This window comes from Petaurus breviceps, unplaced genomic scaffold, assembly GCF_028583685.1.
Source record: "Petaurus breviceps papuanus isolate PSGF00001 unplaced genomic scaffold, PetGlider_PUasm1.0 181, whole genome shotgun sequence".
NCBI classification, from domain to species: domain Eukaryota; kingdom Metazoa; phylum Chordata; class Mammalia; order Diprotodontia; family Petauridae; genus Petaurus; species Petaurus breviceps.
The window spans coordinates 498,531-505,003 of NW_027185784.1; the positions used below are offsets into that span (position 1 = coordinate 498,531).

Sequence of the window (6,473 nt, forward strand, 5' to 3'; positions counted from 1 at the left end):
TCTTTCTTTCTTTCTTTCTTTCTTTCTTTCTTTCTTTCTTTCTTTCTTTCTTTCTTTCTTTCTTTCTTCCTTCCTTTCTTCCTTCCTTTATTTTTCTTTCTTTCTCCCTTCCTTTCTTTTTTGTTTCTGCCTTTGAAATTATTAATTTCATTAAATATTTCTCACTAATATGTAAAAATTAACAATTTTTTTAGTTTTGAATTCCAAATTATCTTTCTCCCTGACCTCATTGAGAAATCAAGCAATTTGATTTTAATCATGTATATGAGGTCATTCAAAATATATTTCCACACTAGCTATATTACAAAAAACCCCACAATTATAATAAAACCAAAAAAAGGTTAAAAAGTATGCATCAATCTACATTCAAAATTTATCACTTTTCTCTCTGTAGGTGGGTAGCATTTTTCATTACAGGTCCCTTGGAATTATCTTTAATCATTATATTGCTCTTCATAGTGAAGTCTTTGACATGTCGTCATCCTTACATATTGTTGTTACTGTTTACAATGTTTTCCTGATTCAACTCACTTCAATTTACATCAGTTCATATAAGTCTTCTCAGCTTTTTTTCTGAAATCATCCTGCTTTTCATTTCATATAGTAAAATAATATTTCATCATAATCATATACCATGAATTCAGTAATTTTGCAAGTAATGTGTTTCTTTTTGATTTCCTATACTTTATCAACACAAATAGGTTCTATCAATATTTGTGTACAAATAAGTCCTTTTCCCCTTTTCTTTGATCTCTTTGGGATACAAGCCTAGAAGTGGGGTATTCCTGGATCAAAGGGTCTGCTTATATTTACAGCTCTTTGGAAAGAGTTCCAAATTGTTCTATACAATTGCTAGACTAGTGCACAACTCCAACAGTGCATTTGCATCACATTTTTTTCAACATCCCTTCCAGCTTTTGTCACTTGACTTTTTTGTCATGTTAGCCACATGGATAGGTGGTAGATGGTATCTCACAGTTGTTTTCATTTGCATTTCTGTATTCAGTAGTGGTAGAAAGTATTTTTTCATGGAACTATTGCTAGCTTTGATTTTTTTTTTTTTACTTCTGAAAACTGTTCTTTCATCTGACCATTTATCAGCTGAGGAGTGGCTTTTTATTTTTTTTTACAAATTTGCCTGGATTTGTATTTGAAGAATGAGACCCTTATGAGAGAAATTTGCTATATATATATATTTTTTTTCTCACTAGTTTCCTGTTCACCTTCTATCTTGGGGTTCATTAGTTTTATTTTTGCAAACTATGCTTAATTTTAGGTAATCAAAATCATCTATTTTACTTGCCATAACTCTCTCTGTCTCCTGTTTAGTCATAAACTCTTTCCATAGATCTGACAGCTTCATTTTTCCATACTTCTCTAACTTATTTATGCTTCCCTAAGTTATTTATTATATCATCCTTTATGCCTAAATTATTTATTCATTTTTACCTTATCTTGGTATACAGGGTAAGATGCTGATCTATGCTTAGTTTCCACCAAGCAGCTTTTCAGTTTTCCCATCAATTTCCATCAATAAAAAAGTTATTATCCCGAAAGCTCAGATCCCTGTGTTTATCAAACCCTAAATTATGTTCATTTACTATTGTGTATTATGTACATAGTCTATTACAGTAATCTACCACTCTATTTCTTAGGCACTAAAAAATCATTTAAATGATTACTCTTTTGTAATATAGATTGAAATCTAGAAGTGCTGGGCCATCTTTCTTCATCGATTCCCATGTTATATCTGACCTTTTGTTTTTCCAGATGAATTTGGTTACAAATTTTTCTAGTTCTATTAAAAATCACTTGGCAGTCTGATTGGTATGCCACTGAATAAGCAAATTAGCTTAGATAGAATTGTCATTTTTGATTTTTTTTTTTGCTTTATGGAGGGGGGAAAGTAGGGCAATTAGTGTTAAGTGACTTGCACAAGGTCACAGGCTAGTTTTTGTGTTGAGTCTCTGATAGGATTTGAATTCAGTTCCCCCTGAATCCAGAGCTGGTGCTGTATTCAGTGTGCCATCTAGCTGCCCCTAGAATTGTTAATTTCCATTACATTGATTCAACCTACCAGTGAGCAATTAATGTTTCTCCAATTATTTGTATCAGTCTTTATTTGTATGAAAAGTATGTTGTTCTTGTGTTTGTCTTGGCATTTAGACTCCCAAGAATTTTATACTGTCTACAGTTATTTTAAATACAATTTATCTTTTTCCTAGATTTTATTGGTAATATGTAATACTCCTGATGATTTGTGTGTGTTTATTTCCTATCCTTCAACTTGGTTGAAATTATTTGTTCAACTATTTTTAATTGAAGGTTGAAGTTATTTGTTCAACTATTTTTAATTGATTCTCTAGTGTTATCTAACATTATATCATCTGCAAAGAGTGCGTTTTTCCCCAAGTGTCTATTTGTATTCCTTCAATTTTTTTTCTCTTCTTATTTCTACAGCTAGAATTTTTTTTTATTAATTAAATTTATTTGTTTACTTTTAGTTTACAGTATTCAGTTTCATGATCCCCTGAGCTTCAAATTTCTACCCTCCTTCTCTTCCTCCCCCCATTCAATGAAATATAGGTTCTACAAATACCTTTACATTAAACATTAGTTAAGTTGTAAAAAAAAGGATTACGACCAATGGAATAACAATGAGAAAGAAGGAACAAAACAAAACAAAAAATAAACACAAAAGAGAGCAAGTAATTTGTTTCAGTCTACATTCAGACTCTGTAGCTCTTTCTCTGGATCGAAACATTATGATTCTTTTCGAATTGTTTTATAACCTTGCATTGCTGAGAGGAGCCCAATTATATAGCTAGAACTTCTAGTACAATACTGAATAATAGTAGTAAATATGGACATTCTTGTTTTACTCTCAATATTATTGGGAAGGCTTCTAACTTCCCCATTACAGATTATGCTTCCTGGTGGTTTTAGATAGATACTATTTATCATTTTAAAGAAAGCACTATTTATTTCTTTGCTTTCTAGCACTTTTTTTATAGGAATGGGGGTTGTATTTTGTCAAAAAAATTTTTTTCTGCATCTATTGAGACAATCTTATTATATCTCTTGGTTTTGTTATTAATACTGCAAATTACATTGATAGTTTTCCTAATATATAACCAGGCTTGAATTCCTCATACAAATGGTCATCATCTATGATCTTTGTAATATATTGCTACAATCTCCTTGATGATATTTTATTTAAAATTTTTGCATTTCATACTCATTAAAGAAGTGGTTCTACAGTTTTCTTTTTTCTGCTTTTGTTCTCCCTGAGTAAGTAAGAAAATGGTATTTATGGCATAAAAGAAATTTGGTAGGAGGTCTTCTTTCCCTGTTTTCTCAGTTTGTATATTATTGAAATAAATTGTTCTTTAAATGTTTAGTATAATCCACTTATGAATTCAATTGTTCCTGAGGATTTTTTATTCCTTAGGCAGCTCATTGATTTCTTTTTCTAATATAGTTATTTAAATATTCTTTTTCTTCTGCTAATCTGGGTAAATTATATTTTACAACTATTTATTAATTTTACATGATTGTCAGATTTACTGGAAGATATTTTGGCAAAAATGGCTCCTAATAGATCTAGTTTAATTTTCACTGTTGATACAGTCATTCTTTTCCTTTTGTATATTAGCAATTTGAGCTCCTCTTTTTTAATCAATTTAATCAATTGCTTATCTATTTTAGTTTCTTTTATATAAGAAGCTTTTGTTTTATTTATTAATTTGATGATTTTCTTACTTACAATTTTATTAATATCACATTTAATTTTCCAAGATTTCCAAATTTATGCTTAAATGAGGATTTTTTTCTAGTTCTTTTGTTTATTTGCATGCCAGTTCATTGATCTTCTCTATTGACTGATATGTGGTTTAAGATGTACATTTTCCCTAAGTACTGCTTTGACTGCATTCTGTAAATTTTAGTATGTTGTCTCATAACTGTCATCCTCTTTAAATAAATTATTTATTGTTTCTACAATGTGTTCTTTAACCTACTTATTCTTTAGTATTAGATTATTTACTTAACAATTAATATTCCATCTATGTTTCCATGGCTAATTATTATATATAAATTTTATTTCATCATTATCTGAAAAGGATGCATTTACTACTTCTGATTTTCTGCTTCTGGTTGTAAGTTTTTGTTTATTTTTTATGCCCTAATTTATGGTCATTTTTTGTGTGTGTGAAACTGTGGTATATAGCTGAGAATATAGACATAATACTTTCTATTTCGATTCAATTTTCTTCAAAACTCTATCATACCTAAAATCTTTAAAAATTCTATTCTTATTTTTTACTTTTTTTCTTTATGTATATATATATATATATATTTATTTATGTTTATCTACAGTCTTGTATTTAAAAGTCAAATTTTAAATTCAGCTCTGTTATTTTCATCAGGAGTGCTTTAAAGTTCTCTATTTTTTTAAACATCTATTTTTTTCTCTTGAAGGATTTTGCCTAGTTTTGCTGGGCAATTTATTCTTGTTTGTGATCAGGTTTTTTTTTTTTTTTTTGCTTTCTAGAGTATCATTTTCCAAAACCTTCAATTATTTAATATCTTAACTGCTAAATCTTGTGTGAACCAGTGTGTGGATCCACAGTATTCAAATGACTTCTTTCTAGCTATTTAAAGTATTTTCTCTTTGACCTTTGATCTTTGGAATTTAGTTTTAATATTCCTGGAAGTTTTCATTTTGGGATCTCCTTAAGATGTTTGTTGAATTCTTTCAATTTCTATTTCACTTTCTGTTTCAAGCATATTGGAAGAGCTTTCTCTGATAATTTCTTGAAATATTATGTCTAGACTTTTATGTTTTTAAGTGATTCATTAATCCTTACTTTATTTTCTCTCGGTCTATTTTTCAAGTTAGTTGTATTTTGGATGAGATATTTCATTTTTTTCTATATTTTCCTTTTGTTGACTTTGTTTAATTGTTTCTTTATATCTCATGGAATCATTAGCTCCCAGTTTTCCAATTTTAATTTTTAACTATTTTCTTCAGTGTATTTTTGTTCCTCTCTTTTCCCTTTTGCCAATTTTTTTAAGGTTTTTATTAACATTTTATTTGTTTCTTTTACTAAGCTATTAGTTATCTTTATAATGCTCTTCCGTTGCTCTCATTTCTTTACATACTTTCCCACTACCACTCTTCCTTGATTTTTTTTTTTTTTTTACTGGGCACTAAGCTTTATTGGAAGGGTTTTCAGCATACTCCAGGTCACCATGCCCCTCAAGGCCAGGGCTCACAGGCTCTTGGTGGCCTCTGTAGCTGTCTGCAGGGCTGCCATTCTTGCCATCTCCTTCTGTTGCTTCTTTTGCTGCTTGAGATGCTTTCGGTCCTGCTTCTCCAGCTCCTGTAGCAGTTCTTGGAAGCGGGAGCTTCTCGGGTCCACATCATAGCCAAGCTTGTCCTGCGCCTCTGCCTGTAGCCGAGCCTTCCGGGCCTTCTCTGCCTGGGCCTTCTCCCAGCGTTCTCGCTGCTGCTGTCTCCAGGCCATGATCATTTGTGGCATCTGGGCCATTTTGGCCTCAATGAGCTGCTCCCTCTCCCACCGCTCTCGCTTCTGAGCCTCGGCGCGGGCCCGCAACGACTCCTGCATGGAGCTCAGGCTCGGCTGCCACTCGCGCTCCTCGGCCTCCAGCTCCGGGAGCGGAGAGGGCGTGGGCCACAGCGAGCCCGGGGCCACCCCGGACGCAGTCCCGAACCGCCGGAATTGCTTGGCGGAGAAGCGGGGATGCAGCTGCTAACACGGGGTCAGAGAATCCGCCGGGTCTGGGGTGAAGGGCTTGCGCGGACGGAGAGGGGGCGGCCGGCCCGATAGGCGCGGGAGACTGGGGCCCGCACGGGAGACCGGGGCCCCCGGGTGAGCCCGCATCACCCGCGCGCCACACGCCCGCAGCACGGGCGCCGCCATCATGGTCCCTTCCTTGATTTTTAAAACCATTTTACCTTTTCCAGGAAATCTTCATGGACTAGTGTCCAATATACCCCACCCCACTTTGAGGCTTTGCTTGTAGCTATTTTGAATTCATTGTATTCTCCTAAGTTTGTGTCTTCATCTTCCCAGTCACCATTGCAGTGTTTTATTTCCTTTGCTTGGGTCCTTTTTGTTATTTGATCATTTATTTCCCACCCTATTTCTTGGTTTAGAACTTTATGTTAGTATTGGACTCTATTCCTAGTTCTTTGTGGGGATACGGGAGATCCACTGTTTCAAGCTTCAGGCTTTTTGTGCTGTTATATTCGGAACTAGTTCTATGAATTTGAACATTTTCAGTGCTTCCAGGATCGTACAATCTGGGGAGAAGTGTGCTCAATGCTCTATTACTATGTATTCTAGTTCTTACCCAGCATAGGGACCTCAGTTCCCTGTGATTGCTACTGATACTGCTCCTCCCAACTTTAGACCAGAAATGAAACTGTCCCTTAGTGTTTCCACTCT

The 6,473-nt window shown here is 34.0% G+C and overlaps 1 pseudogene; it reads right to left on the minus strand.

Moving 5' to 3' along the window:
- Window positions 1–4,895: 4,895 nt before the first annotated feature.
- Window positions 4,896–5,945, minus strand: LOC138160413 (large ribosomal subunit protein mL64 pseudogene; annotated as a pseudogene).
- Between the last annotated feature and the right edge of the window lie 528 nt (window positions 5,946–6,473).